This window comes from Cavia porcellus, unplaced genomic scaffold, assembly GCF_034190915.1.
Source record: "Cavia porcellus strain 051 isolate PalLab524CR breed Dunkin Hartley unplaced genomic scaffold, mCavPor4.1 scaffold_7, whole genome shotgun sequence".
NCBI classification, from domain to species: domain Eukaryota; kingdom Metazoa; phylum Chordata; class Mammalia; order Rodentia; family Caviidae; genus Cavia; species Cavia porcellus.
The window spans coordinates 15,242,654-15,267,296 of record NW_026947490.1 but is presented as its reverse complement, the minus strand read 5'-3'; the positions used below and the strand labels follow the sequence as shown (position 1 = coordinate 15,267,296).

Below are 24,643 nucleotides of genomic sequence, written 5' to 3'. Positions count from 1 at the left end.
GCCCCGCGCCTTTCAAAAGCCCCGCCTCCGGCTAGCTAACGTCGCCAGTTCCAATTGGCTGTCGCTGAATTTGTGTCTAGGAGGTATGGGTCAAGTGGGCGGAGCCGCTGTGACCCGGTCCACCAGAAAGGGAATCTATGTCCTTGAGCTGTCGCCAGTCCTGGGAGACTCAGGTTACTAACACCTGCCCGGAAGTGGGGGGTGGTTACCGCTCAGGGATCTTAGGCTTTGATTTGGAGGATATTGGCAAACCTGGCCTAACTTTTGGGAGGAAAAAAATCTAGGATTTCGGACCGTAGGACCCCAAGGGTGCGGGACCAATGGGAGAAAGAAGACAGGCCTTTTTTTTGGGTACTGGGGAGTGAACCCAGGCCTTCACAGTGACCTAATTCCCAGGTTTTTTTTTTTTTTTTTTTTCTTTGAGATAGGGTCTCACAGGGTTGCTCCGTTGCTCAGGATAGGTGATCCTCATGCCTCAGTCTCCCAGAGTGCTGGCATTTCAGGCGCTGTAGACTACGCCCAGCTTTTTTTTTGGGGGGGGGGTACTGGGGATCGAATTCACGACCTAACGTTTGCCAGGCTGGCGCTTGTGCCACTGAGTTAAATCTCCTGCCCCAGCTCTTGTTTTTTTTTAAAGGAGACAAAATCTTGCTGTGTTGCCTAGCCTGGCCTTGAACTTTCGAGTCTCTTGCTCCAGTCTCCTGAATGCTAGGACTACAGGGACATAGCTCGGTGTTCTCTGCAATCAGTTAAAAACATCTGGGGAATCTGAATGCGTTTTCTCTCTCAGGTCTTTGTAGAGGGTGTTAGCCCTGGAGACATGCAGAGGGAGGGGGATCATAGAGTGAAATGTTGGGTAATGGCCAGTCGGACATGCTTCTGTATGCTAGTGGGAAGACAAGCAGAGTAAGAATGAGGACACCAAGCCCACAAAGCTGGTATATGGCTCCAGGATTTGGATTGGTGACATCCTCTGTGGGCTGTGGGAGAGTCCTTAGCAGCTGTGAAAATGCAGAGTCCCCTATGCATCCTGAGCATGCCATACTTCAAATCATCTACATAGTTTTCTAGTAGTCTCAGCAGGCTGCCTGGAGACATCCTAGAATGGCCCAGAAAGATGACTCTCTGGGGTCCCATTAGCGCCTAGAGCAAAAGGAACTGCTGGATAACTCCAAAGCCCTCTGCCCAGCGTGAAACAACATCTCAACACACGTAGGTGGACAGGAGCGCTGGCTGTTTGTTCTCTGAAAGGGAAGACAGGTGGGTCTGGGGTGAGGGGTTGGGATTGTAGTGTGGGAGTCAAGAAAGGCGGGGATGTTGAGGCATGAGGGCAGTCACTGTGAATCCTGATTGGTGTGTCTCTGGTGAGTTTCAGATGAAACACATACTGAGGTCTTTGCTAGAGAAATAAGATCTTAGTAAAGAATGATAGAACATTTGTAACTGTGATGGGTGGGTCCATGAGATTGTATAACACTTCTTTCTGTGATACTTGAAATTTCCTATAATAAACACTTTCTTAAAAGGGAGAGAGGGGTTCCATCTCTTTCACCTATGCCTTCATATTATAGTAATTATTTGCTGAGAACTTATTATGTGCAAGTAATATTCCACATTCTTTTTTTTTTTTTTTTTTGGTCTTTTTGAGACAGGGTCTCTCTATACAGTTCAGGCTGGCCTTGAGCTCACTTTGTAGCCTAGGCTGGTCTCAAGTTCGAAATGATCCTCCTACCTCAGCCTCCCAAGTGCTGGGATTACAGGCATGAGCCACCACGTCCGGCTAATTCCACATTCTTTAACATTTTATTATTTTATGAGTATGTGACATTGTATGTTAATATAAGATACACAGTATAGTGATACAGCTGATATTTTTTTCTCACTCTTGAGGGGAGTACTTTGTGAAAGCAGTTCTTACAACTGATATTTTCATCTATTGCTATTTATGCAATGCACTTACATTTAAGCAGTGATTATTTTAAGGCTCATTGCAAAGGTGAGTCACTCTCAGTTCTAAGCAGTATTAAGATACTGATGGGGTGATTATAATATACGGAATGAAACTCCCAACCTACTAGAGGTCCAGTATGAGGTCGTGTGCTCTGAAATCAAAGAATGAATTTTCAAGCAGGCAGTTGTGAGTTCAATCCCCGGTACCAATAAAAAGGAAAAAGACCCAAAAAACCCCAAAAAAACAAAGAATGAATTTTAGGAACAACAGAGGCTAAGAGCAGAACATATTTATTGAGAGAAAGAAAGCTTCTGTCTGAGAGAGAGATAGAAGGGGTCCCAAGTGGGTTACCAAAGATCCTGCCTTTTCTAGGGATTTTTATAGAGCAAAACCATGAGGTATGGCAGGTCCACTGTGGGGATAAATGGGAACTTGTGAAGAAGGTGGGGATAAGAAGGGGCAGAACTATGGTCAACCAATAAGATTACGAGGGTAAGCCAAACAACTACTATATTACGGAAGGCATAGGATTCACACTGGAGTTTAAACACCCATATTTTTCTTATCAAGTAGCCTTTAATCTCTAACAGGACTGTGAATCAGCCTGAGGGTCTTACTTAATTTCCAGTGGACAAAAGGGGCTACAAAACCTCAAAGGGCATACACTTACCCCTTCCTAGGGCCCGATGTGGTATTCTGATAATGGCCTCTCCGGTTTGCCGTTGGGAATCTAGCCCCACTCTCAGGCTATAGAGTTTCCTGGGTATATACTACCCTCTGGATCCAGTTTTGGCTTGTGCCCCAGACCTGGCCAATCAGAGAGAAACTGGAGTATCCTGTCTCCTGGTGCCTGTGATTGGTTTAGGGATGAACAAATGCTCTCCAATGGGACAGTGAATATCAGTTCTAGGATTTCTACTAAAAGTTTCGAGAAAGAAGTACTGCTTCTTCCTTAAGGTGGCTAAATTGTGTGCGGTAAACACACAGTCGTGGGAGGCTCCACCACAAACAGGTGCTTTGAGAATGAGGCTGTCTTCAAATAGCCACTCTCCACTTCTTCCCTAGAAGTATAATTTTTAGCTGTACACATAGCTAAAGATACACCTTCCAGCCCCCTGCATAGCCAGATGGTATCTTTTCCAGACAGTTTTGGTCTTTGGCAAGTGTGTGGAAGAGATGTGCCACTCGTGGGTTGTGCCTTTAAAGAAAGGAGGGAGGCCTGACCCCCTTCTCCTTCTCCTCATTTCCAGCTTGCTTGAATGTAGATGTGTCAGGGAGCAGATGATGGTAATGCAACCTAGCAGAGCCACATAATCGAAGAAACCTATATCAGGACTCAAGCTGGTTATACTTGGACTGTTCAAGAGACAAAAATAAACTTCTGCCAAGTGTAAGTCATGTAAAGGTTGAGCCTCTGTTAATAGATTTGGACCAAGAGCCTACCTAATATAGAGGGTAATACAGTAAAAGGAAAAGGCAGGGATGAAGAATGAAAAGAAACCCAGTCCTAGAGCCATCATTTTGTTGTAGGCAGCTGAGTTAGATAGAAATATTATAGGTAAGCAGATAGCGCTTCCCTATAAGTCCTGGAAAAGGCAGGATCCTTGGTAACCTACTCAGGACCCCTTCTATCTCTCTCTCAGACAGAAGCTTGCTTTCTCTCAAGGAGCCAGTGCAGAAGGTTAGGTAAGTTGCAGCTGTGGGGGAAAACTAACATCTCTCCTTGTGGGCCAAATCTCAAGATAAAAGACAAAAACAAATGCAGCCACACCCTGAGGATAAACCTCAGGGGTTGATATTCTAAATAGTCATCCATAGGCTGGGGATTTATCTCAGTGGCATAAGCATCTGCTTTGCAAGCAGGCGGTCCTGAGTTTGATCCCCGGTAGCGATAAAAAAAAAAAAAAAAAAAAAAAAAAAAAGAAGGAAAATACTAAATAGGCATCCATTCACTTTGAGGAAGCCAGAAGGAGCCACAAACGCATTCCTTACTGGCAAAGGGCTTGTTCTATATTGGTGTCCTCTTGCTATGTGACTGGCTTTTCCATTTGATCCTATTTTAATCAATTTTACCTGAGCAATCACATTCGTAATCTTACTGGTTGACCACATTTCTGTCCCATTTCATGTCCACTTTGTGCATTCCCATTTTCCTCTGCCTTGGACCCTCCTCACCTTGTAGTTTTGCTCTATAAAAATCCCTAGAAAAGGCAGGATCCTTGGCAACCTACTCAGGACCCCTTCAGTCTCAGACAGAAGCTTTCTTTCTCTCAGTAAATATATTCTACTCTTAACCCCCTTATTCCTAAAATTCATTTTTCAGTTTTAGAGGACATAAACTCGTACTGGACATGTAGTAGTTTGGGAGTTTCTTTCTCCTATATCAATTTGAGTTCCTGAATCTAGCCATGACTAAAGGTCTCTATTTTACAGATAAGTAAAATTAATTAAATTCCATGTGTTTTGAATAAATTCCATTTTGTATTTGAAACAGTTGGCTTCGTTTTCTTTTGTTTACTACTGACAGTGTTTAATGATACTGTCATGATTCAGGGAATCTCTCATGACATACAATGGGAGACTTCCCTCCTATCATAGGAGATGAGACACCTCTCACCAGGATGTAGCATCATTGTGGAAGCAGCCACAGTGGTTGAGACAGTCTCAGACATCGAAAACAAGATTAGGGTCATATGCACACTGAGTGGGATTAGTGGGCAGAGTATAGTCCACATCACAAGCTCATGCACAGGTGCTGTAGTGACACTGGAATGGGCAAATCAGGTGTGCTAGTGACACTGGCATGGGGAGTCAGTGCTGCAAGCGGATGGCAAAGATGAGCACTTAGATGAGCACTTCTCAGATCAGTGTGGTACCATAAACCTGTAATCTGGCACTCTGGTAGGCTGAGGCAGGAGGATCCCAAGTTTGAGCCCAGCCTGGACAACTTAGTGATTTAGTGAGACCCTATCTCAGAATACAAAATTAAAGGTTGGGGACATAGCTTAATGTGAATGCCCTGGGTTCAGTCTGCAGTGCCTCCCAACAATCCCATTCTCCTTCCAGTTTCATTGCCTTCTGCCCCTAGTCAGGCTAGTTTTACTTGATATTTTCCCATTTCTCTGTTTTTCCAGTTCTCTGTGTTGAATTCTTGTCCTGTACACTCATCTCAGTTATTCCACCTATGTTAGGAATTCTGAGCTGGCCCAATCATGGGAGGGACTTATTCCAACTCATAACCTGTCCTGGGTGCATGCCAGGTGCCGCGGCCAGCGCGGGGAAGGAGTCAGGTGAGAGACTGAAGACACAGGGAGACCAGTTGCTCAGGAGGCAAAAGGTGATTTATTGAAAGACTACAGAGTTTTTATAATGTTTCAAAACAAAGAGCAGTACAAGTCACTTCAGGACACTTTCTTGTGCACACAGCAAAGGTAAACATGCTCCTGGGCCCGTGAGAAACTTCTATGTTGTGCAGCTCAGGAGGTAAACATGTTCTTGGGCCCATGAGAAACTTCTATTGTTTATGTTATGAAGCTTTTCCCAGGTTAATATCAGCGCGATGCTTTGTCTAGAAGGCTGAGATCACTGTAGGATGAGGAACTGATTGAGGTCCAGCTTCAGTGTGTGGTTTCCCACACCCGTTCACTGCCGGACCCCTGGCTCCTGCTCCCAACAGGTGCATCCCATACATATCCAGCACACTCACCATGAAGTTTTGGGCCCTTCTGGCTGGTTGTAAGGGGATTATAGAGGCCAAGGTGCTGGCTGTAGTGTGACATGCATCCTATAGCTGTATCCTAAGGATGGGCTTGGTACTGGTGTGACCCAGGCAGTGGCCAAAGGGGCTGTTTAAGCATCTGCAGGAGTCTACACACTTTGGGAACCTAGAAGCCCTGGACAGTTTTCATGGAAGCAGCTGATGCTAAAGCCATGGTCAGGCTGGGACAATGGGCAGAGAGAGAGAGTAATGAACAGAGACTTGGGTCAGGAGCTGTTGTCTAGAGGGAGGTCAGGAGGGCCAATTTTCCCACCGGGGGCGGGGGGTCACAGAGTCTTGCTAGCTGGCCCCAGAGGATGGAATGCACAGATTGGCACCTTTAGTTGTCTAGGTCGTTTATGTTGTGCAGCCACAGACTGTGTGCATTATAACATGGGGACCCCCAGTGTGGCCCAGGCACTAGGGAGCTGGCAGGGTTTACCATCCACCTAATGAGGAAAAAAGGACTCAGGGCTGGGAGTGAGAAACTTGAGCCTGGTCCCATGCCTGCTGGCAACATGAATTTAGCTCTATGTATTAGTTTATTGGTCACTTTTCTGTTGCTGGGACCAAATGCCACAATTAAAGGAGAGGCTTGTTTGGCTCATGGTTTCAGAAGGTTCAGTCTACTCATGGTGGGCTGGCTCTAAGGCAGAAATGGTGAGGGGCAAAGCTGCTCAACCAATGGCAGCTAGGAAATAGGGAGAGAGAAAAGGGAGGCGCTGAGGACAAGAACACATCTTTTCAGGTCATAGCTCCAGTGACCCACCTCTTCTGACTGGGCCCCACATCCTAAAATCACATTCAGCTATGAACTCATCAATGGATTATATACATTGGTAAGTATAGCAACCTTGGGGCTGGGGGTTTAGCTCAGCGGCATAAGCGCCTGTCTTGCAAGTGTGCAGTCATGAGTTTGATCCCTGGTACCGATAAAAAGGAAAAAGACAAAAAAAAAAAAAGTATAGTAACCTTATGAGTGAATCACCTTCCAAAACCCCATTTCTGAACACGTGGGACTTTTAGATCTAAACCATAACACTTATCGTGCCACAGATTGACAGTGACACTTGGAGAAAGGACTTAGCTTTACTGAATTTCAGTTTATCTGTGGGTAAAATGGACAAAATATCTACTTCATAGTGGTGTTGGGAGAATTAAGAACACTTAGAACAATGGCACATGGTTGGTGCTTCACAGCCCCAACCAAAATCAGTCAAGTGCCACTTAACTCATAGAAATAGACCACAAGAGTTAAGTCACTAAGATTCTGAGGTTGTTTGTGCTCCAGAATTAGCTAATACAGTTAAATTAAATTAGACGTTGCACGAAATGTAACTACTGATATATATATATATATATATATATATATATATATATATGTCTTTTTTTTTTTAGTGGTTTTGATGGTGGTGGTGGTGGTACTAGTGATTGAACTCAAGGCTTTCATACTGAGCTACATGCCTAGCCCTTTCTTGTATTTTTTATTTTTATTTATTTTTATCGGTACCGGGGATTGAACTCACGACCTCACGCTTGCAAGGCAGGTGCTTTTGCCACTGAGCTAAATCCCCAGCCCCTTGTATTTTTTATTTTAAAGCAAAGTTTTGCTAAATCACTAAATTGCCTGAGTTGAGCTCAAGCTTTTGACTTTCCTGCCTCAGCCTCCCAGAGCTCTGGGATTACAGATCTGTCCCATTGCACCTGATGTGAAAGATTCTTGAATGGCATATTCTACCATCCTCTATAGCAGATGATAATACAAACACTCACCGCTGCTCTTTAGCTATTATAGTAATCCCAGGGCTTTTCTACTTTGTCATATAAATTGCTATCATCTTGTAAACGCTGGGGACAGATATGCTTATTTTACCCACAGGGGAAACTGAGGTGCTTCTAGAAAGAAAAAGGCGGGGCCTGGTTGTGGTCCAGGGATGGTGAGTGATCTGGTAGGAGGCTGATAGAACAGTTGAGCTGCAGCTCACCATCTCAGCTAGGTTGAGGTGCAGACCTAGCGGTCCTGAGCCATCATGGGGCACAGTGCTGCAGGGCCAGGTGCCCGCGAGCCAGGTTGAGGGAACCCACAAAACCTGAGGTCCGGCAGCAGCAGCGTGAGAGCACAGGGCTCAGACAGCAACTCGTGCCTTCTTGGAGGCTGCACCTACACCAGCACCCGCGCGGGTCACGGTGTCCCCGCCCCAACTCAGGCCGCAGTGGCAGCGGCGTGGGCGGCCAGGCCCAGGGTAGCAGACGGTGCCCAGCGGTAGGTATCCGCCCGCGCGGAAGCTGCCGCCTTCGGCCTTAATTTAGGGCGGCAGGATCAGCACGGAGTCTTCCTTACACTCACCGCCCTCATGGCAGCGGTTGCCACCCGCACCTCGACCCATAGCTCTCTGGAGGGCGAGTACAGCGGGCCCGCGACGCTGGGGTGGGCAGAGATGGAGACCCGGGGACCGACAGCGAGGCACAGAAAAGGGAGTGCAGGTGAGATACCGATAGGCATCTGGGAAGGCAGAGCCGAGGGTGTGTGTGTGTAGCGGGGGAGGGCAGCACGGGGTATGCGAGAAGAGAACCAGGCTGGTCCTAAGACCTTCCCGGCCAGCCCTGCCCTGCCCAGAGCCAAACTTTTCCAGTTGGTGCTGCACATTTTGTTCCCGAGTGGCTCTTCGGATCTCTCTCTGGCAGTCTCTCACTCAAGGTGAAAGTCAGGTGGTCTCCAGGGCTGAAGGTTATATCCAAAGTCCCACAAACAACAGGGTAAGAGGCCAGAGCTTAGGAAAAGGTGCGATGGAAGCAGCGATGGTGGCACCTGTCATCCAGGCACTAGTTGGGGGACAAGGCAAGGGTCTGGTTCTGTGTAAAATGACTCCTGGGCACCCACGGCTGTAGCCAGCAGCCAGCAATGAGTCCCTGTGAACTGGACAGGCAAGGCCACCAGGCAGTAAGTATCTGGAGCATTCGGGTCAGCTGACCAGGTCCAGACAGGCAAGGATGTGACTGGTGCTGCTGAGGCTACAGAGTCCACATGGTTAGGCCCCTGGAGGGCCTTGGAAACATCACACGTGGCAGGCTGCCCGGCTGTCCCAGATCAGGAGAGGTTGAAGTCCGGTCCTCAAAGGCTGGCACCCAGAGATAGGCAGAAAGGCAACTAGAAATGGGAGCAGATCCTAAATTCTACCTACATTTGGGTGGGGAGAACACCCGGGGAAGAGTGTTGTGGAGCACTGGAAGGGTCAGTGAAAAGGATCAGATAGGGGGCAGGAGACATCAGAGGTTGGTTAATGGGGATGGTCATTATATATGCAAATTGGAGGTCAGTCAAGCTTAGTAGGGGGTCAGGAGGGGATTTAGGGAGGGGGGATCAATGGTAGATTTGTTGGGTGGTAAGAGTTTGTGTGAAGTCAGTGGAAGTTCAGTGAGGGAACAATGTGGGTATCACCGATGGGCTCAAAGATGTCCCCTTAAAGAGGAGATAGGAACCTCAACTAGGCCTAGGTAGGTCCTTAGTGTCTTGTTACAGGCAAGAATTTCAGGTGTCAGTGAGATGCACAGGCTGATTCATTATGCAGAGTTAGAAAGTAAGAGACTGTCTCAGGAGGATCAATAAGTTGGCAAATGGAGCAAGTGGTGGCAAATGAAGGAAACTGAAACGTGTGACAAGTTCAAAGGTCACCAAGGATCAAAACTTTATATGGCAATGGGAGTGGGTATGGTAAAATCAGAAGGTGGTCATTGAATTAATGGGACACACTTTGGAAAGCTTAGTGGGCAAGAAATGCTCAAAGAGAGACTCATTAGGGGAAAAATAGAAAGGCCTAGAAATGCAGTGGAGGAGTCAATAGGAAGTTCAAAGGGAGGGACAGTGGTTGGTGAGACAGCTGCCTGGGAATCTCCTCAGAAGGGTAAATGAGGACTCTAATGGGCCAACCACTGTATCAACGGGGATGGTCAGCAGACTGCTCAGTACGAATCAATGGGGGTGGTCAAGAGGACAGTAAATGGGGTTAATGAGTAACCAATATACCAGTGAATACACCAATGATAGGATCTTGTTATGGATTAAAAACTGGGTGGTCAACCAGCTGAATTAAATCAGTATGATGCTTCGTGTAGATGGTCCATCTGAGGAGAGTTGCCAGTATAAATAGAGATGTGGAGAAGATGAGTGAAGTGTTGTGGGTTTCTCTAAGTTTTGCTGTTTGAGCCATTGGTTCTCCTGGAGGAGCTGGTCATTACTAGCTTCCCAGTGTGAGTTCAACCGTTGTTATCAGAGGAGCTTGGGACCTTATTGGTGAGAGTGGCTGTGGTTCACTTTGGGGGAGCTCTGGTCCTTACGTAAGGATCACTTCCTGGCTCCAGAGGGAAAGTGTGTGCCATTTAATCTCCAGGACAAATAAGTCATGCTGGCTTCCTGGCATGTACTCAGTTGTTCTATTTGTCAGAGGAGCTTGGGACCTCTGTATTGCTGAGGATGGCTATGGTGCTTTTCAGGACAGCCCTGGTATTTATTATGAGCATGACTTCTCGGCTCACCCTACCAGCACAACTCTTTCACCCCGATGGCATAGACTTTCTAGCTTCTACTGCTGACCTTTGGGCCTTTCCAGCATGGATCCATAAAACAGACTGGTGTGAGTCCTTCTCGTGGGCTCTAGATCTCCAATGGAAGGCATGTCATGGGCTCTAGATTTTCATCTGGGCTCATGCAGGACATTGCTGTAGGATCTAGGCCCTTGGTTGAATATTCTGAGTGTTTGGTGTTGTGGACAGATTTCCGGCACTTTCTGTGTTTAACTCTGGGTGACCACCATAAAATAATATAAATTCTGTGTCCTGATTCTAATTGTACCCATCACAACCCCTGACTACAACAGATTTGGTAGGGAAAATGGATGATTCAATTAGCCTGAGCCTGTGGATCAAAGAGGATTCTGTCAGGGAGTTTATTGGATGATCACTGAAGACTCAATGGAGGGTAGGTGGAAGGGTGATTAGAATCTCAGTGGTGGTTAACAGGCAAATGGAGAGTCAGGAGAGGAGCGAAGAAGCAAATCAGTGGGAAGGGAGTCAGTGGCCACTTGTGAGAATGAATGGGGCCATTAGGAAATTGAAATGGGCATCTTTGAGAGTCAGAGGGAGTGTTAATAAAGGGGGCATCCATGAGAAAAGGGCTCATGACAGGTTATTTGAGCATAGTGGGGACAATGAAAGATATTGGACCTGTGGGGTCTTGGGAATCTTATTTGGATGTAGTTCGAGGTCTCTTGGGTTTATGTCCAGGCTCAGACCACTGGCTGAGAGGGTAAAGGCCTTGCAGCAGTAATATGTTCATAGAAATGCAGTCAGATTCAGGCTGAAGGGCTCAAGGTTGCCATGAGCTGTGCTACAGAGACCAGCCAGCCAGCTTTGTGGTGATTCAGTCTTAACTGTGTCAGTGTGACTGGCAAGGGAGTGTCCTAGCAATTAATCAATAAAAGATATTTCTGACATGGAGATGTGACCTTGGGTACTATGTAAGGCCCCAACTCTTTCTCTGGCACTATTTTGCTGCTTCTGCTTCCCAGCCACTGAGAACTAAGCAATGCTCTGCTACATCCTTCCATCATGATGTTCTGATATGGAGTCAGCTGACCATGGACTGAATCCCTTGAAACTGTGATCCAGATTAAACCTCCCCTCCTTTAAGCTGTAGATGTATTTCCTAGTGGCAGGAAAGCTGACTGATACAGTGGGCTTCTCCAAATACATGGAAAAGAAGTCTCCAGAAGCAGTTCAAACTAATGCTTCCTCCGGGACAATGGGGCTGGATGGAGACTGGGTCGAAAGGTGGCTATTGCCAGCCATATAAGGAGTTTTGTGATAACTTCAGCATTTGGCAAGACAATACTGGGGCCTCCTGGTAATCCAGACCCTGAGGTTGGACAGGGCACTGGTGTTGGTGGAGGAAGCAGAGTGGTGGGTGCTGGGCACATAGTGGTAGCAGCAGGTAGGTACTTGCGTGCAAGTTGGGGTAGAGGGGTAACTGCAATGTGCTGAGGTCAAGGGGTTAGCTCATGTGGCTGCATACACAGAATTCCATGGGACAAATCAGGAGTATTTAGGGACTGGGGTCTAGAGCTCAGGAACAGTGTTGGGAAACCAGTGTGGGGCCCAAGTGCTCAAGGCAGGGACCCCTATGGCTGCAGAGGAGAGAGAAACTAAGGATCCACGAGCATTTCAGATCCATAAATGGATCTGAATCCATTTATCCTTTTCTTTTTCAGAATTCAGGAGCTGTACCCTCATATCTGACCCTCTCAGACCATAGCCCTGGTCACCTTGCAGTAAGCAGCCTCAGATTCCATCTGTGATGGCCCAAGTCTCCACCATAGGGTAGCTGAAGGGAACACAGGTCATGCACTCTCCCAGCTGTCAGGAGCAGGGGCAGGAGCAGACATTAGTGAGGATGGCTGACCTGGGGAGGGTGTGGTGAGAGGCTCTGAGTTGAGAGCTGGATAAGGAAGGACATAAAACAAGTGGGACTCCCAACAAAACCCAGGAGAATGCTCTCTGCTCTCACAGTAGTGGCCTCTGAGACAGCAAGGACAGGGATGCAGTCACCAGGCCAGGAAGAAGCTGTCATCACACTGACAGCCTCCAGGACAGGCAATGTGGACCCTGCCACCTGTTGAACAGCCAAGCAGGGCAGGGGTCCATGCACATCTCTAGTGTGTGGGGTGGGAACACTGTGTGGCCATGGAGAGGTTGTGTGACAGGCTCGGGCGAGCTAGGGGTCTACCCTCGTTGGGCTAGCAGCCCCTGATTGCATCCTCCCCAGGTTAATTATAGTTATTAGGTGAATTATTGTATCATCTCTCTTGGATTAATTATAGCCACAATAATAATACTCAGCCAACATCAAGCAGGGTCTGCATATCATGCAGTGTGTGCTAGCTATTTTAATGTGTCCTAGATATGACTACCATGGCTTTCTTACTCTTGGTGCTTTTTGGGGTCTTGCTTTCCCTATTTCCAGCCTCATTGAGAGGATTAATCATCACTTCAGCCAAGTGATCCCACCCTGCCTTCATGGGCCTGGGGAACCTGTCAGTGGATTCTAGTAGTGATGTCCTTTTTGCCTTCTCCAGTCTTCTAAGAATAATACCTGTACCTTATCTTTAGAATTACCCATTTTTACTGTCACCACATAAACTGAGGTAAATCCACATCCAGACTCTAGGCAGCGGGCAAATTGGCCCCAAAGGCTGGCTAATCAAATTGTTTCTCCTGACTCTTTCCCACTATAATTAGCCAGCAGAACTTACAGGAGGTAAATTTGGGACTTTTTCTTGGAACCAATAGAAAAAGCGTTTTACATTTTTTTTTTTGAGGACTTTGAAGCTGGTAGTATTGTTAGTCTGAAGTTGCTGGAACTTTGCTGCTACCAGCAGGGATAGAATCTGCTTGAGAATAAAGTGAATAAAAAGTCTTCAGCTCTTGTCTCTGTCTCTCCGTCTGTCTCTCAGCACACTGAGCTACAGCTCTTTTTATTTTATTTTGCAACAGTGTTGCTAAATTTTTCAGGGTGTCCTTGAATTTGTAATCCTCTTGCCTCAGCCTCCCAAATAGCTGAAATTGCAAGCATGCACTACCTTGCCCAGAAACTTCTTGATCTGGCTGATCCTGAAGATATAAATACCTCTTTGTTCCTTGTAATTATGTGTGCATTGAAGCCTTTAATATTTCCCCCTTCATTCCAGTTGGGATTCTGACACTGCCATTAACAGTCCTGCCTGATGTCCTGGCCACATCATGTCCCCATGACCCTACTTCTGCCATAGCTGGTTAATTGGGTCAGGGAGATGTGTGTGTGTGTGTGTGTGTGTGTGTGTGTGTGTGTGTGGTGGTGAGGGGTGGGCATCAATCTGTGGTAAAGGGCAAGACACATAGATTCTCTCCAGGAGCATTTGAACCTAAATACAGAAAGGAGTCAGGAAGGGAGCGGAGGACACTGATACAAAAAAGAATAAGTCAAGTTACGTGTGGTTGTGCATACCTGTGATCTCAGCACTCTAGGAGTCTGAGGCAAGAGGATTCTACATTTAACCTAGCTTGGGCAACTGAATGGCTTAGAGAGGCTCTGTCTCAGAAAAAAAGCATTGCTTGATGGGGCTATTGAGAGAATAAATTGAGGTAATATAAGGCTTAGCAATAAAGATCAGATGAGTTCTCCTTTTATAGTATCATTGGAACAATTTTTACATTATATAGAGATGTTATAATTTAAGAGGTCAGAGCCAGGATTCTGAAGGCTTTGGGATCTCTGTGCCTCTTTTTCCTTAATTATAGAAGGCAGCCATGGATTCTACTAGAATCCACTGTTTCTGTCTTGTAGGATAGACATTTTTGGGTGTGTTTATGGTGCTGGGAATCAAACCAAGGCCTTGTGCATGCTAGGCAAGTGCTGTAGTACTGAGTACAGTGCTAGTCTTTCTCAATCATAGGGCAGTTTGAAGATGGCATGAGTGTTATGGTTTGTGTCTAGATGTCTGCTCAAAGCCTCATGCAGTCATAGGGTTTTTCAGAGATGGCTGAATCTAGAGTGTGTTATTGATTCATAGTCAATGCTGGAATTAAGGTGGTGGTTGCTGGGTCAGCCCACTGATTGGATTGGCATTGACCTAATCCCAGTAGACTGGATACAATATAAGGGACAGAAAGATACTTGTCTCACCCACTGTTATTTTTGCTATCTTCTGTCAACCATGAATTGCTGTCCTCTATGAAGCCACCCTGCCTTGGAGCCAGCCGATTATGAATTGAAACTCCACAAACTGTCAGTTAAATAAACCTTTCTTCCTTTAACTTTGGATGTTGGATATTTTGTTCCAGCAATGAGAAAAGTAACTAAGACAACGAGTTAATTTAAAGCTAGTAGAACAAAGGTTCTCAGACCCAGCCTTACATGAGAGTACCCTGGAGAATTTGTTAAACTTTGGAAAAGAAAAAAGCATATTGGGGCTGAAGATTTAGCCAAGCGGTTCAAGATTTAGCCTTGCTTGGTAAGGGTGAGGTCATGAATTTGATTCCCAGTACCAAAAAACAAACAAAAAAACCCCAAACAAACAAAACCCCCCCAAACTTTGGTTACTGGACCTCACTCTAAAATGTCTGGCTCAATCTGTCTGGGGAAGGGAAAGAGTTTGCAGTTTTTCCTTTGTTGCTGGAGCTTCAATCCTAGTTCTGCATGTGCTCTAGACCCCTGAGCCACAGTTCTTAGCCTCAAGGGTTGGCATTATTTTTGATACCAGAAATCAAATTTGTTGCCCTTGACAGGGAGGCACTTGTGCTGCCAAGCTATATCTCCAGCTCTACATTTTTATTCTTTCTTTCTATTTATATATTTGGTACTGGGGATTTAACTCACAACCTTGCACTTACCAGGTAAGCGCCTGAACCACTGAGCTAAATCCCCAGCCCTATTTATTTATTTATTTATTGGTACCTGGGATTGAACTCATGATGATCTCATGCTTGCCAGGCAAGCACTTAAGCCGCTGAGCTAAATCTTTGGCCTATATTTATTTATTTTTTGATACAGGGTCTTGTTATGTAGTCCAGTGTACATAACATACATGGTTCATTACATAGTTCAGGCTATCCTCAAACTTGCAGCAATCCTCTTGCCTCAGCCTCCTGAATGCTAGGATTACAGACATGTGGCACCACTCCTGGATTTTTATTTTTAAAAGTTTTTGATGGTAATGGAAATTGAACCCAGGGCTTTCAAACTGAGCTACATCTCCAGCCATTTTTTAAGGTAGATTCTGTCTAAGTCACTATGTTGCCCATAAATTCACAATCCTCCTGCCTCATCTACCCAGGGCACTCTTGCCCTTCCCCAGACAGACTGAGCCTGTGATCTGGACCAGGGGATGGGGAGGACTATGCTGTTAGGGGAGAAGCAGGAAGGAACATTATAAATATAAGGAGAGAGGAGGGGACACTCTGGGGAAGAAGAGATGGGGACCTCAAGAGGAACGCAAGTGCTGAGGGAGGGACACATAGGAAGGGGACCCAGGGTAGCAGGGATGGAGGTGGAGGGGTTACCCGGGAGGGACATGATGAGAGTATTGGGAGAGAGAGCACTTGGGGACCCATGAGGAGGAGAAAAAGATGGGAGGAAATAAAGACTGAGGCTTAGGGGTGTGTGATGAGGTGAGTACGCTGACATAGTAAAGTGAGCAGAGAAAGGAGAAACGCACAGAGACTGGGTGTCGTGGAACAAAGAGGGACAGACCTTCCTGCTGGAAGATGACTGAAAGATGAAGGGGAGAGGTGAAAGGAGCTGGACTAGGAGAAGAAGAGAGCAGGGTAGAATGAGGGTGCTGAATATGGAAACAGAACGAGGGCATGAGCGCCAGACCAGCTGCAGACGTGGGGTGGGTAACAGGGCAAGGGCTTACCTTGATGTATTCCCCCCAGTCACTGACGTGTGCCCTGAGGTGGTGAGCGTCATGTGGCAGAGGGTCTTTCTCTAGTCTGCCACCACGATAGACGCACCATTCCTCTGCACAAGTGGTGGGGCAGCCCAGAGCACACACGGGGGTAGTGAGTGTGCTGGGCACATCAGCCTTGTGAGAAGGAGTTGGGATGGAGGGTTATTTGGGGTGAATGACTGTCAGTCTCAGCCTTCCTGTCTGGAACTAGGATGGGTCAGGGGCCCTGCAGGAATAAGGGCTCAGGCTGGGTGGAAGTGAAGTTGGAATCCTCAGAGAGGTAAGGAGAAAGTAGCTAACTGTGGATGAGAGGCACAGGTGGGTCACTAGAGCAGGTAAGGGCTTGGGGGATAGACCATAAACAGATTTTGAATCCTTGATGTGCGAAGGGCTGAAGAACTGCACTACGATCAGGACTAGGAATCAGGAAGGATAAGCATGGGTCAGGAGGATAATTAGAACAGAGCTGGTGCTTCAGGATGGGCAAGTACTGAGGGTCTGGATCATGAGTAGAGGTGGTACTGTAGGAAGCATGAGGTCTCAGGGTCCATATTATGCAAGGAGCGTCTGGTACCCTGGGATGGGCAAGATCCATGGAACTGAATCCAGTCAGGAGTGGGGCCAGGTTCCCCAGCTGAACAAAGACCAAGAAGCTGGATTGAGGCGATGGATACTCAACTTCCCTCAAGAAAGATGTGGCCATCCAGCTGCTAGTAGTTTCCACTCTAGAGATGAGCATAGAGCAGGGTCCAGTGCCCAGGTGTACATCCTTCCTGCAAGCCAGTAAATGGTGGCTTGACACAAGCAACTCATGTTCAAAAGAAAGTCATAAATATGGGCAAAGCAGGATGTGTGCTAGTGATTGACAGGGTGAGACATGATGGCAGTAGTGGTGGTATCTGGGGAACCCACGAAACAGCTATGGCCAAACACCCAAGCCAGTGCATCCTCAGATGGTGCTGGCCAGTGCTGGGCAGCTGGAGGTCTGTGGATTCCCCACTGTAGTTAGCATGCAGCCCCACCAGGTGGCCTCGTTTGCGCTGCACCTTAGCCACAGGGGAAGAGGAGGGCACTGCTGCCCAGAGCCTGAAAGGGCAGATTCTGGCAGGCACGACTCACTTTTGGGAAGAGATAGGTCAAGTTGGGAGCTCTGGGGACCCAGTGCCAGTCTCAAGGGTGCTGGACTCTCTAGGCAGGACCAGAGGATCCCATGGCCCTGCTGAGAAAATAAGAGTTTGGCCATAGTGTGTCCTGACCAAGAAGCCCTTCGAAGGATTCATATTAAAGATGTTTCTGGCTTTACAAAGCAAAAGTTGCCTCTCAAAACATAAAAGCCTGGCTCTCATACTCTGAAGTATCACCTCAGATTCTAGAGTTCTCACTTCTTAGAATCAAACCCAGGAATCTATGCCCCCTCCCGGAGAATTGACTTCCAGGCCTTTGAACTGTGCTGTGTCTCCATCTGTTTTTGTTATTTTGAAATAGTATCGCCTAAGTTGCTAAATTTCTCAGGACAGGCTTAAATTTGTGATCCTCCTGCCTCAGCCTCCCTAAGTGCTGGGATTATAGATCTGTGCCACAACACCCAATTGTTTCTTTTAGAATGCAGCTCTGATACCTAGGGCCTAGGAGTCTTTGCCCTAGGACTCAAAGCCTTCTGACTCAAGCCAGGCGTGGTGGCTCACACCTGTAATCCCAGCACTCGGCAGGCTGAGGTGGGAGGATCATTGTGAGCTGGAGACCAGCCTGGGCTACAAAGTGAGCTCAAGGCCAGCCTGAACTGCATAGCGAGACCCGGTCTCAAAAAGACAAACAAACAAAGCCCTCTGATTCTCAGGCCCTACATGTTCTAGGCCCCAGAAACCAAAAACCCAGAAGTCCTGGCCTTAGAGTCAAGGTTCTCCATCCCAGGACTCAGGAGCCCTGCATTTTAGGGCCTAGAAATCTTCTGACCCACCTCTCCAACAGCTCAGCTTCCCCAGGACTTAGAAGCTATCTTATTCCAGGAATCCTGAAATCTTCCCGTAAGAAGCAGAATTAAGGAGCCAGCCCCTAATTCCGAGGATCCCTTTCTCTATCAGCCTTTACAGGTTTCCTTTGAAGCCTTGCTCATAGTTTTGTTTTATTGGGGATCAAACCTAGGGCCTTTGTTCTGACTTACATCCCTGTCTTTTTTTTTTTTTTTCCCTTCAAGACAGGGTCTTACTAAATTACTCAGGCAGGGCTAGAATTTGGTGACCTTCCTTGCCTCAGTCTCCCAGAGTGCTGGGATTACAGGCATGCACCAACCACTCCCAGTTGAAGCATTTCGTAATTATTAAGAAAGAAATGTAGGAATGTTGAAATTCTGCGAAATAAGGGTGCAAGCTGGTGAAAGGATAAATGTGGAGCCCTGAGAATCTAAAGCTGCTGAATGCCTGGGGTAGAGGTTGTTGGATGCTCAGTAGCCTTAACAGCACTTGGAGAACCCCAGATTTCTGAGTTACAGGGTCCCATCTCAAGAGGCGTGGCAGGGGAAGGGGAGGGGAGTATGGAGCATTGGGCTCACACATCAGGTCCTAGCATTGCTCACGTCTGAGCTTTCCATACCTTAGCTTATTTAGTCCTCACTGCAGCCCAAAAGTTTGATCTTTTCATTATTCTGATTTTATAAATAAGCTGAGGCCCAAAGAGGTTAAATAACTTGCTCACCAGTAACACAGTAATGAATGGTCAAACTGGTATTTGAACACAGATCATATTGTTCCATAGTCCATTCTCTCTCCCTGTCTCCTGTCTCCTGTCTCCCTGTCTCCCTGTCTCCCTCTCCCTCTTCCTCTCCCTCCCCTTTCTCCTTCTTTCTTTCTCTCCCTCCCTCCCCCTTCCTTTCTTTTTCTTCTTTCTGTCCTCTCTTTCCTTTTTCCTCTGTTTCAAGACAGGTCTCACTGTGTAGTACACGCTAGCATTGAACTTACTCTATAGCCCAGGCTGGCCTTGAATTTACAGCAGTTCTGCCTCAGGCTCCTGAATGCTGGGATTACAGGTGTGCACTCCTATGTCTGGCTCTGTCTGTCTCCCTTCTTTCTCTTTCTTTCAATTTTATTTCCATAGTGGTGGTGAGGGATGTCTTTCTACATCCACAGCCTCCATCAAATCCCTTCTCTAGCATGCATGATTAAATAACGCTGGCTCCCACAGCACTCCAACCAGAACAGTACCCTTAAGGCTTCCCTGAGGGATACTCCAGTCGATGCGTGTGGTCCTGAGATATGTTCAAAGCTCAGAGGATTCAGAAGCTCCAGATGACAGTGTTATGGAGACAATAAACATGGCAAACACTCTTCTATGATACCATGACCTAGACTCTGTTCCAAAAGCTTTTTATGTGTTAACTCATTTCCACCTCATAGGAACTCAATGAGGTAGGTGCTAAAGAGCCACCATTTCTTATCTATAATCCCCAAATGTTAATTCTTTATCTATAAATCCTCAAAAGATGCTCTGAAGACTGAAAGGGGTATTGTGTATTTGATGTTAAAATTCAACTGGCAACAGCACAAGCTGACCTGAACTCATGTGTCTTCTTATAGTCTTAATTTATTTTGCTAAATGCGACTATTCAGACACTTAACTACAGAGATATTAATGTTTGTGATTATGTAAACATTCACTGGGAGTGTTATATAATAAGTGGTATTCATATGGTCTGATCATTCTAAATTCAAAAATTTGAAATGCACCTGGCCTCAAAACATTTTAGAAACATGACTTTGAAGGCTGTATAATTGCCTCCATTTTAGAGATGACAAAATGATGGATAGAAAAGGATGATTTTTTTTAAGATCCCATGTATTATGATTTTTTTAGTACTGGGGATTGAGCTACATCCCAAACTATTTTTTATTTTGAGACAGGGTCTTGCCAAGTTTCCCAGACTAGACTTGACCTTGTGATCCTCCTGCTTCAGCTTCCTAGAGTGCTTGTAAGTATGCTGTACCACCATCAGCTCCATTATGATTCTTTCTCAAATAAAGCCAGACTGATGCTTAGTGGCAGTGACAGTGATATCCAACATGCTCACTGTGACAAAGCACATAGGTATCCTCCTCCAGGACAGGCAATTTGTAGTGTGAAGACAGAGAGGCCCCTAGGTGGGTCCTGAGAAAATAATTCAGGATGTGGGTGTAGCCCCAAGGCATAGCATAGAGAACTAGTGGCATCAAAATCTCAAATGGGAGCTAGGTGTGGTGACACATGCCTATAGTCCCAGTACTCAGGAGGCTGAGGCAGGAGAATTGTTGACAGGAGAATCATTGAGAGTTTGAAATTAACCTGGGCTATCAAGTCAGCTCAAGGCCGGCCTGAACTGTATAGTGAGGCCCTGTCTCAAAAAGACCAAAAAAAAAAAAAAAGCTCAGATGTGCCAGGTATACTGGAACCTGCCTATAAATGTCAGCACTCTGGAACCCTGAGAAAGAAGAATTGAAAATTGAATTCCACCTGGGCAACTAGTGAGACCCAGTCTCAAAATAAGAAGGGCTGGCAATATAACTTAGTGTGAAGTCCCTGGGTTTGAGCCATGGTACTTTAAAAAATGCAGATGATCACTGCCTCTGATTTGGCTGCAGGTATCGGTTTGTACTCAGAGACAGTTTCAAGTTTGGCTTTGCCACAGCCATAGCCTCTGGTCCTGGTTCAGTCACCACTACCACCTGTATATCAGATACAGATGCTGGCTTAGTTTTGACCTGGTTATGGGCACCAATTTAGCTATGGATATGGGCTTGGACAAGGGCATAGGGGCAGATGCTGGTATAGCCTCAGCCAGAACTGTAGGAACTGGTTCTTTCTTAGAAATAAGTGCAGACACTGGTACAGTCACAGCTATTTCAGGCCAGGGTTTATCTAGAATCACATGTACAAGCCCTAGACAAATCATGGCCATATGTTCAAGTGTAGGTTCAGTTATGACCACAGATGAAAACCTTTGTTCAGTTTCAGGTTCTGGGGATTGAGCCCAAGGAGTGCTAAACTATATCCCCAGCCATATTTATTTATTTTATTTTAAAACAGGATCTTATTAAGTGCCAAGGTTGGTCCCAAACTTGCAGTGCTTCCTCCTCCACCTTCCAAGTATCTGAGATTAAAACTGTGCGTCACCACACCTAGCTCAGATATGATTTTTGTTTTTGGTACTGGAAATCAAACTCAGGACCTTGCACTTGCTAGGCTGGTGCTGTTTCACTGAGCTACATCCCTGGCCCCAGATGTGATTTTTGATACTAGTTTAGCCACTGGCATGACCTTGGAGCTGGTAATAGATCCTATTTTGGAGCCCTGCAGAAATGTCACTTTGAAATCATATATAGCCTGGGTTCTGGGTACATATTTAGGCTTATACATCACAAGATGATGTGTAGCTGGACGTGGTGGTGCACTTTTGTAATCCTAGCACTCAGAAGGCTGAGGCAGGAGGATCATTGCTAGTTTGAGAACAGCCAGGGCTATAAAGTGAGCCCAAAGTCATAGCGAAACTCTGTCTCAAAACAAAAAACCTGAAATGATGTGTGGTCCCATCAGAGAAGGAATGGACTTTACAGGAGACTGAGAACTGAAGTAACATCAGGAAGGAAGACTGTAAGAGGGGACCAGATTCCATGCATGGGTTGGTTCCTCTTTCGAATATCTGGTGGTAAGATAATAGAATTGGATCCCAATACTTAGCCACATGACTGATTTGCCTCCATCACTAGGCCTCTAAGGGCGCCCTGTTTTGGGAAACAACATCAGAAGTTAGCAGAGTTCTTAATCTAAAATGAAGCAAGCCTGCCAGTATCAGCTGAAAGAGGAAAAGACAGATGGGATTAAGACAATACAGAAATGATCAGGGAAGCCTGGGTACAGACTAGGACTGCAGTGAACCATAGAGCACAGGCTGTATCTAAAGATGGCCATGTTCAATTATTTCTAAAACCCTGGGGCTGGGGGTACAGATCAGCAATGGAGTGTGGGCTTAGCATGTTTGGGACCAGCACACACGTACACACACACACACACACACACACACACACACACACACAGAAGCACATAACCAGTTAGTCCAAATACATCTGATGGTTGATTTTGGCCAGGGTGGACTTTAAGTTGCAGCATGTTTTTTCTTTTCTTTCTTTTTTGTAAGGGGAATTGAACCCATGACCTTGTGCTTGCCAGGTAAGCACTGTGCTGCTGAGCTGTATCCCTGGTCCTAACTTGCAACATTAAACAGTATTAAGAGTAGTGTATGTGTGCATGTGTATGTGTATGTACATACTCTGTGGGTAACTGGAGACATTTATTTCTTCCTCCTGGGCAGAGCCATTAATTTTTAATAGCTGTTAGTACATAAAGTTGGCTACCTATAAAGTGACCCATTCATACAGAATCTTAAGAAAGAACTTTTCTATCCTATAGACTTTCTATCAAGAAGGAATACAGAGCTTGGAATAGATTATAGTTTGAGCAAGAGGGTCAGTTCCCTGATGGTAGAGATGTTCTCTGTTTTGCTTATTATTGTATCCAGGGTCTAGCATGAGCCTGGATTGAACTAAGGGCTGAAACATATTTTTGAAAGAAATAACAGCAACTATTTACTACATGCAAGCTGTTGTTCTGTTAACTCATTTTAAAATGCCATAACAACTTCATTATATTGTTGGTATTATTATCTTTTCGGAGGATGAAGTAGCAAGTCAGAGATGTGAAATTAGATTTGAATCCTCTTGGATGGAGTCCAGACCTAAGCCATTATGAACAAACGAATTGAAATCCATACCTTCACATCTGAGAAACGTTAACTTCCCTATAAGCATTTCCCCCCACTTTTCTCTCATCTCCCTCATTTCTTGCTGGTTTTCAGGACGAGAAAAAAGTTGAGAGCGAGATTCTTCATTCCAAGAATACAGGAAAATCCTGAGTCCTGAAGCACAATGTATTCAGGACCATGGCCAGCAACCAGCCACACTGAGTGTGCGCAAAATGCAAGCACCCTCTGGGACTACCCGCTTCCTTCTCAGCAGATCCCGCAAAGTTTGGGTATGAGCAGCTACCTGGTCCGTGTGTGGCCCTGGGCAAAGATTTAGTGCCTTTAACCTTCAAATACCTTCTCTATAAAATTGAGATAATAAAAAGACTTGCCTCCAGGTTGACCGTGAGGAATATATTACATAATGTACATACATTATATATAAAAGCACTTATCACCTAACCCATAACGTCTGGACTATTTATAAATCTTAGTGAGGCAGTACAAACGCCCACACACCACCAAACGACTAAAAGGTGGTTCAGAGCTTGCACTGTGGAAGCAAAGAGGCCCAGATCAAATCCTGACTCTACCAATTTCTACCTGTGTGAATTTGACAAGAAATGTGAGTCTTGCCCCTTCTTCACTCCCCGGGAAATAAGAATCGTTACAATATTGTTATAGCATGCATCTCAAAGGCTAGTGAGAATTTTAAAAGCAATTATGAGAATTAACACTCAGTACTATCCATCACTACGCTATCCCATCTTCTCCATTGTTTACACTTTTCACTGTCATAAAGAGAAAAAAAAAGAGATGTTGGGCATCCACGTCCTTTTTGAACCAAGCATCTGGCATATGATGTTATGCATACCTACCAAATTATAACCATTGTTATTCATTCTGTAAATATTTACTTAGTGTTGCGGATTGCCATAAGTGTGGCAATTTAAAAATGTTTTTAAAGAATCTGATCTCATGAAGCTATCCGGAGTGATGGAAATGTTCTATAGCTTCATTTAAGTGAGTATATATATATATATATATATATATATATATATATATATATGTGTGTGTGTGTGTGTGTATACTCATTAAGGCTAGATGTTCAAATATTGTATAATTATTTGTGTGTCTTAAAAACTCACTTCAATCCCAGTCCTGGGGATAAAAGGTGACATGTGAACAAAGATGTGAAGGCAGCAAGAGGACGATCAATAGAGATATCGTGATAACAGCCAGTTCAATGACCCTGTGGCAAGACCTTAAGGGGACTAAGTGGGTGGTCTACAGTGAGGGAGGGAGGGACACAGTGGAAAGAGAAGCAATGGGAGTAGTGTCTGTAGGGCCTTACACACCACTGTAAGGACTTTGCTTTCGCTGAGAGGTGGAATAATTGTATGGGAGGTTTTGAGTGGAGGAGGAATGTGACTTGCATTTAAAAATTGTCTTCGCTGGCTACTGTGTGAGCAAACAAAGATAGCGCTGTGAGTTTCCCCAACCCAGACCCGCACGGATTCCAACGTCTGCTCACTTCCCCAGAAGACTGGCTCAGAGCTACTCAAGTGCCCTGGGTTGCCCCATGGCCTAAGTCCCAAAGCCAGTGTCTTCGGTGGAAGCTGAGCACATCCATGGGCCACCCGCCTATCACCATCACCAGGTGGTGCACAGTGCTGAGCCCACGCCTGTGGGCG

General features: G+C 45.8%; 1 long non-coding RNA gene across 1 annotated transcript; it reads left to right on the top strand.

Annotated features, from left to right (window-relative positions):
• The first annotated feature begins 7,099 nt into the window (after positions 1-7,099).
• LOC134476847 (uncharacterized) lies at positions 7,100-23,346 on the top strand. The gene is made up of 2 exons (XR_010048614.1): positions 7,100-8,192; positions 23,064-23,346. It is a non-coding gene; the product is annotated as an uncharacterized LOC134476847 (long non-coding RNA).
• Positions 23,347-24,643: the final 1,297 nt, after the last annotated feature.